Source organism: Hyperoodon ampullatus (genome assembly GCF_949752795.1).
Source record: "Hyperoodon ampullatus genome assembly, chromosome: 10".
Classification (NCBI taxonomy): Eukaryota; Metazoa; Chordata; class Mammalia; order Artiodactyla; family Ziphiidae; genus Hyperoodon; species Hyperoodon ampullatus.
The window spans coordinates 46825507-46838742 of record NC_136923.1 but is presented as its reverse complement, the minus strand read 5'-3'; the positions used below and the strand labels follow the sequence as shown (position 1 = coordinate 46838742).

Below are 13236 nucleotides of genomic sequence, written 5' to 3'. Positions count from 1 at the left end.
AATAATATGACCAGAGCTACCACAAAGGAATGAGCAGGCTGCTCTTGACACCTGCCTGAATAGGTGGGCTAAGGCTTCTGAGCCAGCTGACTGTTTGGGATGAGTAGCAGCTCTCTAAGTAGGCAACTCGGGAAGGGGAGGCGTTCTACTCAAAGGGAACGGGATGCTGTGCATGAGGCTGGGTCAGGGTCACTTTGCATTGGCCAAAACAAGTCTCATGGCCAAGCCTGACTTCAACAGAGTGTGAAGAATAACCCTCCCGGGAGGCGCACTGCGCAGACGCAGCTGGTCGGCTCCTTTCCCCCTGGCGCTTCTGCCCAGCTCTGGCGGACAAGTCTCGACCTCGTGCGCGCCCCTCCCCCCCGGGACCGCTCCCTCCCCCTTCTCGACGTAGTCGAAGATAAACAATAGTTGGCCGGTGAGCGCCGAGTGTGCATCCCGCTGCCGCATTCGGGCGGGCTGCGTGGGACCGGCGGGATCTCGGCCAGCCTGCCATGGCGGGGCTGTACTCCCTGGGAGTGAGCGTCTTCTCAGACCAGGGCGGGAGGAAGTACATGGAGGACATTACTCAGATCGTGGTGGAGCCCGAGCCCACGGCTGAAGAAGAACCCTCGCCGCGGCGGTCTCTCTCTCAGCCGTTGCCTCCGCAGCGGTCACCGCTGGCTTTTCCTGGCGGCGAAATCTCGGGGAAAGGCCCGGCGGTGGCAGCCCGAGAGGCTTGCGACGCGCCGCCGGACGCCGGGGCCTCGCCGGCTCCCGGCTGCTGCTGTCGCCGTCGTTCCTCAGTGGCCTTTTTCGCCGTGTGCGACGGGCACGGCGGGCGGGAGGCGGCACAGTTTGCCCGGGAGCACTTGTGGGGTTTCATCAAGAAGCAGAAGGGCTTCACCTCTTCCGAGCCGGCGAAGGTGTGCGCTGCCATCCGCAAAGGCTTCCTCGCCTGTCATCTCGCCATGTGGAAGAAACTGGCAGAATGGCCAAAGACTATGAAAGGTCTTCCCAGCACGTCAGGGACAACTGCCAGTGTGGTCATCATACGGGGCCTGAAGATGTATGTAGCTCATGTGGGTGACTCGGGGGTGGTTCTTGGAATTCAGGATGACCCAAAGGATGATTTTGTCAGAGCTGTGGAGGTGACACAGGACCATAAGCCAGAACTTCCCAAGGAAAGAGAACGAATTGAAGGACTTGGTGGGAGCGTGATGAACAAGTCTGGGGTGAATCGTGTAGTTTGGAAACGACCTCGGCTCACTCACAGTGGACCTGTGAGAAGGAGCACAGTCATTGACCAGATTCCATTTCTGGCAGTAGCAAGAGCACTTGGTGATTTCTGGAGCTATGATTTCTTCAGTGGTGAGTTTGTGGTGTCACCTGAACCAGACACAAGTGTCCACACTCTTGATCCCCAGAAGCACAAGTATATTATCTTGGGGAGTGATGGTCTTTGGAATATGATTCGACCTCAAGATGCCATCTCAATGTGCCAGGACCAAGAGGAGATAAAATACCTGATGGGTGAGCATGGACAGTCTTGTGCCAAAATGCTTGTGAATCGAGCTCTAGGCCGCTGGAGGCAGCGTAGCCTTCGAGCGGATAACACTAGTGCCATAGTAATCTGCATCTCTCCAGGAGTGGGCACTCAGGGAGATTTCACCAATGAAGACGAGCTCTATCTGAACCTGACTGACAGCCCTTCCTATAATAGTCAAGAAACCTGCGTGATGACTCCTTCTCCATGTTCTACACCACCAGTCAAGTCACTGGAGGAGGACCCATGGCCAAGGCTGAACTCTAAGGACCACATACCTGCTCTTGTTCGTAGTAATGCCTTCTCAGAGAATTATTTAGAAGTCCCAGCTGAGATAGCTCGAGGGAATGTCCAGGCTGCAGTCATATCCTCAAAAGATCCAGAGCCACTTGAAGAAAATTGCACTAAAGCCCTGACTTTAAGGATACATGATTCTTTGAATAATAGCCTGTCAGTTGGCCTTGTGCCTACCAATTCAACAAACACCATCATGGACCAAAAAAACTTAAAGATGTCGATCCCACGTCAAATGAAAGCTCAAGAAGTTGAAAGAACCCCTCCAACAAACTTCAAAAGGACATTAGAAGAATCCAACTCTGGCCCTCTTGTGAAGAAGCATAGACGAAATGGTTTAAGTTGAAGCAGCGGTGCTCAGTCTGCAAGCCTCCCCACAAACTCACAGCGAAAGAACTCTGTTAAACTTACCATGTGACGCAGACTTAGGGGCCAGAAGAAAATTGGAAATCCTTTACTTCACCAGCACAGAAAAACTGTTTGTGTTTGCTGAAATATATCTGGAATTTTTTTTTTCCAAACTTCTAAGAGGGCTTTATGAATTTGGTGCCGAAGCTGAACTGTTTTTAAGGGGACAAAATAAAAATAGTATACAGTTTGACTTTTTGGAATTCAACAGTTTTATCCTGGCCCTGTACTTGCTTGTATTATAAATGTGAATTTTGTAGATGTTAGGGTATAAGTTGCTATAAAATGTGTGTAAATTTGTATCCTTCACACAAACTCAGTCTCTTACACTGATACACATTAAATGTAACAACAGGGCTAAAGGTTTAAAAAAAAATCAAAAGAATCTATTCGATTTTAGAAATACATTTAAACTTCTAAAAATGCTTATTAAGAAATTTGTATAAGTCACGTGTGATGAAAGCTACACAACTTTTTAAAGTAAATTATGAAGCAAACTGGAAAAGTGATGTATTTTCATAGTGACCTGTGTTCCACTTAATGTTTCTTAGAGACAACTAGTGTCTTTTAAAAATTATTCTTTATTTCTGATTTCATAATTCAGAACTAAATTTTTCATAGAAGCAGAAGTGTTGAGCCATGCAAAAGTAGCTGGGTTTTAGTCTCCTTGTCCTAATTAAAATACTATGCAGTATCTCTTATTTCTTTCAGTAGCATTTTTTCTAAACATTAATCATCAGATTTGCTCACCAAATCTTTGAAGTAGAAGGAGGTAGGTTTGCCTAAAAAGATGCCCTTCTCAATCATCCTGGACTTTCAGTGGCATTAGTGGGTCTTAAAAGTAGTTATATCCTCTCTAGTGTTTGCATAAAATATGTGAAGTTTTTCTTGCTATGTCAATAACAGATGGTGCTGCTAATTCCCAACATTTCTTAAATTGTTTTATATATCCTATGGTTTTCATTGATTATATGGACATGTTTGTTCATCTAATAAAATCAGTGAACTGTTAAAAAAAAAAAAAAAAGAATAACCCTCCCACAGAGAGAATAAGTGACTCTTTGGTGAATGACAATATGAGCTCATTGCCCATGTGAGCGGTCCTCCCCACAGACAGTAAACTCCAGGACTGTTTGATACAAGTCAACTTTTCCATTCGAAGATTGACCAGAGGGCTTCCCTGGTGGCACAGTGGTTGAGAGTCCGCCTGCCGATGCAGGGGACACGGGTTCGTGCCCCGGTCCGGGAAGATCCCACATGCCGCAGAGCGGCTGGGCCCGTGAACCATGGCCGCTGAGCCTGTGCGTCCAGAGCCTGTGCTCCGCAACGGGAGAGGCCACAACAGTGAGAGGCCCGCGTACCGCAAAAAAAATAAAGATCGACCAGAATTCAGGAATTGAGGGGAACCTACAGAGTGTCTCTCACATTTGATGAGGCCAACCCACCAGGTACTGGCTTTATCAGTTTCCTCTTTGACCGAGAAGCCCTGTGATCTGGCCATGTTGTGTGGACTTTCCTTCTTTGTCCCATTCTTCAGAATAGGATAGTCAGAGAGAAGACCTGTCCATCTTTGGCTTTGTTTAACAGACCTTCTATTACTACTGACCTATTGCAACAAATACTCACATTCTCATCTGGTCCCTCAACAGTCACTCAGTATGCCCTCCTAGCTCCTCCAAACTCAGGGACATTAATAAAACCTTGCTCAAATCTCCTCTACTTGCTGCCTAAGAAACAGACACTTTCTCAGAAAAGGCTTTGAGTCATCCGTCACGATCAATTCAGATCCATCTACACAAGTCTTTAAGAATGAAGAAGAGTCCTTAAGAATTGAGGCAAAAGGTAGTATTGTTATTTGTTCTCTTCTCTTTTGTATTCTTTTCAGGACAAGATTAGTCACAAGGATGGGGAGTTAGAGAGTTGGATGTCTGTGCTCAAATCATCATATTAAGTTAAACATTTCTGAGTGGTATTTTAAAATATAAAATTTCAATTGGTCGTACCATATCCCTATTGCCTACAAGTTGGTAGATGCAGTGAAATTTAGAAGGACGTAACCCACTTTCTAGCAATGTTAACAAATTTTGCTGTGTCAGTTCCCATTGTACTACAACACTCAATAAAGAAAAAATAAACTTCTAATTTTGTTATAATTACACAGGCTTTTCTGAGGTATCAATATGCCTGGAGCAAAAACTTTATTAAAGTCAAATCCAGCAACATGGTGCTCTCAGGACATTGTTTCAGGTATTATCTCAATAACCCTCCACCTTATAGCGTCCATTTGAGGGCTTCTCATCCATTCCAGTTGCTGGACTGGTGGTTGGTTCTCCTGGCATGGATGGCATGCAACGCAGATTCTATCACAGGGTGGCACAAGACTCAGGTGCCTAATTAGGTACCAGCATATTCTTGGCATTGGAAATATACTGAGGCATAGCCACTTCTCCTCACTAAACACTGTATTGCTTAAAATTAATTCAATTTTTAGCAAGTCCAAGCAGCTATCAGCTTCTTGTCATACATGCCTATCTCAACAGTTGGCTCTGCTACATAAACGATCAGATCTTCACATACACACTCGTTTAGGTAACATTGATTGCCAGCCAACATGGTTCTCTAGCCTTCTTCCCCATCGCCAGGCTCTGATAAATTCTAAAGTTGCTTTCCCCAACTTTTCTGTCTTTTGTTCCTATTATTTTCTGTAAGTGTCTGACTCCTCACCAGTAAGGCCTCTGAGTAAGATCTTCAGCTCTGAGTATGGAAGGGAAGAGAGACGCTGCGACTGGCCCTTCCAGGCTCCGTGTATGGAGCCTGGTCACGGGAGGTCTTTCAGCGGCAGGGCCAGGAGTAGTGAAGAGAGAGAAGCCTGGGATACCTACCTCAAGAACCTAGAGTGGGGCACAAAACAGCAATAGGGGTAGATGAAAAACGAAAGTGGTGCAACCATGGTCACACGTGGAGACATACTCACTGAATTTGAATTCAAACCTCTCAGTAAACCCCCACGTATTCATTTGTAAAATTCTGACAATAGGACTTCCCTGGTGGCGCAGTGGTTAAGAATCCGCCTGCCAATGCAGGGGACACGGCAAGATCCCACATGCTCCAGAGCAACTAAGCCTGTGCAACACGACTACTGAGTCTGAGCTCTAGAGCCCGTGAGCCACAACTACTGAGCCCTCGAGCCACAACTACTGAAGCCTGCGCACCTAGAGCCTGTCCTCCGCAGCAAGAGAAGCCACCGCAATGAGAAGCCCACGCACCGCAACGAGGAGTAGGCCCCACTCGCCGCAGCTAGAGAAAGCCCACGTGGAGGAACGAAGACCCAACACAGGCTAAATAAATAAATAAATAAATAAATAAACTTATTTATTTATTTATTGATGGGGAAAAAATTGTGACAATAATAACCCCTTGCTACAGAGAGCTATTATACCATTGAGATAAAGAATATAAACTCCACACAATAATACTTGGCTCATGTTAGGTGCTCAAGAAGATGTGGTGTACATATATATGAAATATGATGCAGCCATTAAAAAAATGAAATAATGCCATCTGCAACAAAATGGATGGATGTAGAGGTGATCAAACTAAGTGAACACAGTCAGACAAAGACAAATATCATAGGATAACACTTATAGGTGGAATGTAAAAATTGATACAAATGACAACTTGACAAAACAGAAACAGACTGGCAGACTTCAAAAAGACATTTATGTTTACCAAAGGGGAAAGGTGGGCAGGGGGGATAAATTAGGAGGTTGGCATTAACGTACACACACGCACACACACACACACATATATATAAAATAGATCATCAACAGGGACCTACTATACAGAACAGGGAGCTCTACTCAGCACTCTGTAATAACCTAAATGGGGAAAGAATTTGAAAAACAATAGACATATGGATATCTATAACCGAATCAAGTTGCTGTGCACCTAAAACAAAAACAATATTGTACATCAACTCTACTGCAATTTAAAGTAAAAGTTAAATGAAAAACAACACAAAAAAAAAATAAGGAAAGAAATGCCTACTCTGTTACCCTCAGGCCTAGTGACCTGGGCTGGTGTCACATCCCTGGAGCCTGAGCAGCCTTGGGTCCCATGGCTGGAGTACGCTGGTGCTGAGGGAGCCAGCGGGGAGGACGTGCCAACAAATGAGCCCTGCCCGGACTCAGAGTGCCCCGTCCCCTCTAGGTGGGACTACGATCACCAGATCCAGGCAGGCCCTCCTACACCTAAGCCAAGCCTACTGCACCCAAAAGATGGTGGACCCTCTGGGCTCAAAGAGCGTTAACAAGGGACCTGGTCACCAGGTCCCCTAGTGGTAAGGTCCCCACCTCCAGCCTCCTTCCTTAGAGTAGCCCCATGTACGGACGACAGCACCCTCAGCAGAGTGGTTATGCAGGGATTGGCATCTGCCAGGGTAAGGGGGAAAAAGGAATGAGGCACAAGCCCTTGAGTCTTTGTGCTGGCACTCTTTTACAAGCCAGGAACACAACTTTCCCTAAGGCTCTGGTTGCCTGAGTCACCACACTGGAGCATGAAGAAATCCTGCCGCCTTGTGGCCGCTTCCTGTAACAACAGCTATAAACCCGCTGCTGCTGGGCACTTAATGTTCACAAGGCCTGAGGGGCGTTAAGTGATACCTGCCCTCAAGTAACGTGCTGGGTAGGTCATCGAAGAAGAATTCGAAAATGGGAAGACTTTCCAGAAGCCCATTTCAAGAGATAACTTTTACTCACACTGTTTAAGGAAAAAAAATAATAAAAGCACATGAAAAGATGCTCAACGTGGCTAATTATCAGAGAAATGCAAATGAAAATGACAACGAGCTATCACATCGCACCAGTCAGAATGGCCATCATCAAAATGTCTACAAACAATAAATGTTGGAGAGGGTGTGGAAAAAAGGGAACCCTCCTCGCTGTTGGTGAGAATGGAAACTGGTTAAGAGCCACTGTGAAGAACAGTATGGAGGTTCCTTAAAAAACTAAAACTAGAGCTACCAAATGATCCGGCAACCCCACTCCTGGGAGTATATCCACAGAAAATCCTATTTCAAAAAGACACATGGGGCTTCCCTGGTGGCGCAGTGGTTGAGAGTCCGCCTGCCGATGCAGGGGACACGGGTTTGTGCCCCGGTCTGGGAAGATCCCACATGCCGCAGAGTGGCTGGGCCCGTGAGCCATGGCCGCTGAGCCTGCGTGTCCGGAGCCTGTGCTCCGCAACGGGAGAGGCCACAACAGTGAGAGGCCCGCGTACCGCAAAAAAATTAAAAAAATAAAAAATAACAATATGCTTCCTTCTATCCCATAATATAGTAGGATATTTTTACTCTCCTGTCAAAGATAAACTTTACTTTGACCTGTAGCTGTGCTCTTATCAAGTGTATGTTTCATTGATTCCTAGCATCAGTCCAGTGTGATAACATCAAGCTAAATATCCTCTCAACAAAGGCATTTGACCATGGGAAACTTAGGATTCTACTTACTAGGTTTATCTTATGAACCTGCAACAGCAGGCTTATAAACTTATAGGAATTAGTTTCCAGCTCTCCAAAAATGTCCATCTACTTTGTATCTACAGGTTTGTTTTGGTAGAGCAGCTGTTTGTCAGTCAGTTACTTTGCATCTGTAAATTCATCAGATGGGCTATCTATGTCTGAAATGTCCATCATTTTTAAACACTCTGAAGCATGTTGGATGTCATCATAAGTTAAACCTCTCTTTCTCAGGGAAAATAGTTTAAAGCACAGAGATAATCTGAAGTTGTAAAATTAAATTCTAAATCAGTTACAGTTTTAATAAATAAATTGGGATTAATGGATACACACTACTATATATAAAATAGATAACCATCTAGAAGGACCTACTGTATAGCACAGGGAGCTATGTTCAATATCTTGTAATAACCTATAATGGAAGAGAATCTGAAAAAGAATACAAGTATATATATATCTATATATCTATCTATATATATGTATACGAACCACTTTGATGTACACCTGAAACATTGTAAATCAACTATACTTCAATTAAAAAAAATTTTTTTTTTAAATTAATGGAGAAAGTCCTGTTTAAACTGGCTGCCCTTTTCTGGTGACACTTTTTTGGAGTTCTAAAGCAGTCTTACTTCCAAATATCAAGTCATTTTTTGCTTGTATGAGTTTTTGTTGCAACCTATCCATAACATCTAATGACTCAGGTGTACTCAGTTCATCCTTTTTCAGACTTTGTGGCCTCTTCAAAGATCATCAAACAGCTTTGGAGAAAGAGCATATAAATTGTTTTGCTATAATACTTTTCTCCACTCTCATTAATATATTTCCAAATTAAAGAAGGACATTGTTACAAACTGAATGTGCCCCCAACCCCAAAATTCATATGTTGAAGCCCTAACCCCCCAGTGTGGCTGTATTTGGAGATGGAGCCTCTAAGGAAGTAATTAAGATTAAATGAGGTCATAGGTGGGGCCCTGGTCCATTAGGATTAGTGTCTTTATAAGAAAAGACTCCAGAGAGCTTGGTTTCTCTTTCTCTCCACATGCTCACAAAGAAGAGGACAGTTGAGCAGCCGTCTGCAACCCATGGAGAGAGGCCTCACCAGTCACCAACCCTGCTGGCACCTTGATCTTGGACTTCCAGTGTCCAGAACTTTTCTCCACAGTGTGCAGTATGCTCTGTTTGGTTATTCACTGCCCTAATCCAGATGTACACGTCCTTCAATCTGTCATTAAAATAAGTCATTTAGCAATGGAATAGAATAGAGAGCCCAGAAATAAACCCACACACCTACGGTCAACTAATCTTCGATACAGGAGGCAAGAATATAAAAGGGGAAAAAGTCTCTTCAGCAAGTGGTGCTGGGAAAGTTGGACAGCTGCATGTAAATCAATGACATTAGAACACACCCTCACACCATGCACAAAAATAAACTCAAATTGGCTTAAAGACTTAAACATAAGACACAACACCATGAAACTCCTAGAAGAGAGTATAGGCAAAACATTCTCTGACATAAATCGTACCAATGTTTCCTTAGGTCAGTCTTCCAAGGCAATAGAAATAAAAACAAACATAACAAAAATGGGACCTGGGCTTCCCTGCTGGTGCAGTGGTTGAGGGTCCGCCTGCCGATGCAGGGGACACGGGTTCGTGTCCGGTCCGGGAAGATCCCACATGCCGCGGAGCGGCTGGGCCCGTGAGCCATGGCTGCTGAGCCTGCGCGTCCGGAGCCTGTGCTCCACAACGGGAGAGGGCAGAACAGTGAGAAGCCCGCGTACCACACACACACAAAAAAAGGACCTAATCAAACTTACAAGCTTTTGCACAACAAAGGAAACCAATGAAATGACAACATATGGAATAGGAGAAAATATTTGCAAATGATGCAACTGACAAGAGCTTAACCTCTAAAATATACAAACAGCTCATACAACTCAAAAAAAAAAAAAACCCAAAAAAACCCAACCCAACCGAAAAATGGGCAGAAGGGGCAGAAGACATTAATCGACATTTCTCCAGAGAAGACATACAGATGGCCAGTGCACACAGGAAAAGAGGCTCCACGTCACTCATTATTACAAAGTCTACAAATAACAAATGCTGGAAAGGGCGTGGAGAAAAGGGAACCCTCCTACACTGTTGGTCGGAATGTGAGTTGGTGCAGCCACTATGAAAAACAGTATGGAGGTTCCTCGGAAAACTCAAAATGGAATTACCATATGATCCAGCAATCCCACTCCTGGGCATGTACCTGGATAAAACTCTAATTCAAAAAGATACATGCATCCCTATGTTCATAGCAGCACTATTCACAATAGCCAAGACATGGAAACAACCTAAATGTCCATCAACAGATGAATGGATAAAGAAGATGTGGTACATATATACAGTGGAATACTACTCAGCCATAAAAAAGAAAGAATGCCATTTGCAGCAACATGGATACAACTAGTTATTATCATACTAAGAAAGAGAAAGACAAATACCATACGATATCACTTATATGTGGAATCTAAAATATGCCACAAATGAACCTATCTACAAAATGGAAATAGACTCACAGGCATAGAGAACAGACTTGTGGTTGCCAAGGGGGAAGAGGAGAGGGAGAGGGATGGACTGGGAGTTAGTAGATGCAAACTATTACATCTAGAATGGACAAACAACAAGGTCCTCTTGTATAGCATAGGGAACTATATCCAATCTACTGGGATAAACCATAATGGGAAAGAATATAAAAAAGAGAATGTATGTATGTGTATAACTGAGTCACTTTGCTGAACAGCAGAGACTGGCACAACATCGTAAATCAACTATATTTCAATAAAAAAATAAGTCATTTAGCCTTCTTTTCAGTGATGTCTGTGTCATACTGGCACTGGTAGGATAATCATTCTTCTTTTCATTATCTGAACTCTTAGAAAACATGGTCATGATATTCAGTGTCAAAAATTAAACTAGTTGGGCTTCCCTGGTGGTGCAGTGGTTGAGAGTCCGCCTGCCGATGCAGGGGACACTGGTTCATGCCCCGGTCTGGGAAGATCCCACATGCCGCGGAGCGGCTGGGCCCGTGAGCCTTGGCCACTGAGCCTGCACGTCCGGAGCCTGTGCTCCGCAACGGGAGAGGCCACAACAGTGAGAGTCCCACGTACCGCAAAAAAAAAAAAATTAAACTAGCACTATCTCAATACAAAGTCCAATAGTTAATCCACAAGCAAAATGAAAAATAGACTGTTAGTGCTCATGATTACAACACACTTAAGGTGGACATTTAAGTCACATCATTTGGAGTGACGTTACAATGAATGCTCCAGTTTTGTGAACCATAAATCATGGTTGCCTGCATCAATGGTAAGGGAAAAAAATAAGCAACAGCAACTACAGAAGGCAGATAATCTATGCCATATCCATCTGACACTAAAAACCGTATTGCTTTCAGCCCCTATTTTTCAGGTAGCCTTGTGGGGTTCTATATTCTCCCCCAGACTTCTGCATCCATCACCAAAAACTGGGACTTTTTGTGTCCTGAGGAGGGGTTTCCTGGGATGCTAAGCTTTCAGTGCTAAAACTGGGACAGTAGTGAGCAACCCAGGGGGTTAGTCACCCTTGCCTAAAGGAAGCTCGGAGTCTATATCAGTTATATCAACTTCCAGAATGGATGGATTCAATGAGTAATTAGCTACACCTACTGAGCATCCACAATGATCAGGTATATAGTGCAAGGTTTCTTCAGGCGTATTTAATTTTTTAAAAATTATATATAATAGCCCCACAAGTAGATGTTATAGTCTCCATTTTATAGATGGAAAAAGTAAGCCTCAAAATCTAGGCTCCACCACTCAAGGAATTGGGGAAAAGTGTAAAATGGATTTTTGTCCTTGCCTTGGCTAGAGAGGAACCATATCTGAGTAAACTAAGGGTCAGACACACTGTCAAAGAGGAGAAAATTCAATAACTCTAAGGGAAAGACAACAAATTATAGAGGGGTGAGTTAGGGCCTGCCAGTCTCACTGCCCTTTGCGCCCTCCAGGTGGCTCCTTTTGTTTCTGGAACATTAGGACCTTGTTTTATTAAGAGGTGCATCCCTTATGCAGTAATTCTTAAACTTTGTCTCTAATGGCAGGTCAGAGAAAATTTAGACTCAAGGCACATGACCAGGGATGAGGCTGTAAACCACCTTATGGTCAGCATGTACTTTAACGTTAAAATAATTAAATCATTATTAAAATGTTTAAATACACTTTGACTTTGTATTTCAAAATCCTTGTCTGAAATTACTGCTCCAGAAAGCAGTAACTATGGGAAAGCTAATTAACATTTATATTCCTTATAAAAGCAAATATGAAATGATGCCTTCCCTCTCTATTCCACAGTCTCTGAGAATTGAGAAGAAATAATTTACATAAGACATATTCTTTAAGCTTATTACTATTTGGGGAGTCAAGGCTCCATGCTTCTGTCACGACTGTATTTTTTTTTTTTCTGAAATTCTACCACTAGTTCTCACCTGTAAAACAGTCACAGCTCAGCCAAGCAGGACATGCCACATTTAAAGGCTAGTTCCCTGGTCCAGACCAAAGAGTTAAGATAATCAGTATCTCATTTTCAAACTTATTTATCTTGTGTTCCAAGTGTAGGCAACAAGGTAAGTATTGGCTATTTCACATTTATTATCTTAACACCACAGATCTGAGCAACACTGTAATAAAGAGTATAACTTCATGACTGATATTTGATCACTAACAGCTTTCAAGCCTCTTTTCCCCCTCTTCTCCTATTGCCCCACACCTGGACAGGCTTGTAAGAAACCCTGTGGGCTCCCTCTCCTGGTGCCAGTGGAAGTTCAAACCATGCCAGCCCCTGCAGGCACAGTTAGAACCCTCACCCCAACGCTACTACCTACACAAAAAGAATATCCAAATGGCCCATAAGGATATGAAAAAGATACTCAACATCATTAGTCATTAGGGAAAATAATTAAAACCATAACATGTTACATCTATACTAACACCAGAATGGCATATTAAAAAGACTACCCAGGGGCTTCCCTGGTGGTCCAGTGGTTGAGAGTCCACCTGCCGATGCAGAGGGCATGGGTTCAATCCATGTTCGGGGAACTAGAAAAGACTATGAAGGAGGAGGTTGCAGAGTATCTAAGACTCTCATACACTGCTGAAAGCAGGATACTTCATTACAACTATTTTGTAAAACTTTTGGCAGTATCTGTCTAAGCCAAGAATATGCCTAACCTGTATGATGTAGCAATTCCACTCATATAATAATTAATTAATATAAAATTATATAAATGTATCTATCTACCTATAGATATTCAAGAGATATACATGAATAGGTCAGTCAAAAGGCATGTAAAAGAACGTTCATAGTATTTACAAAAGCCCCAAATCTGAAGCCACCCAAATATCCATCAACCAGTGGTATATTCAGTCAATGGAATAGTACTCAGCAATTTTAAAAAGCCTTTGCTATACAT

General features: G+C 43.4%; 1 pseudogene across 1 annotated transcript; it reads left to right on the top strand.

Annotated features, from left to right (window-relative positions):
* The first annotated feature begins 494 nt into the window (after positions 1 to 494).
* Positions 495 to 2312, top strand: LOC307058732 (protein phosphatase 1D-like; annotated as a pseudogene). Its single transcript has one exon. The product of its transcript is annotated as a protein phosphatase 1D-like (transcript).
* The last annotated feature ends 10924 nt before the right edge of the window (positions 2313 to 13236 follow it).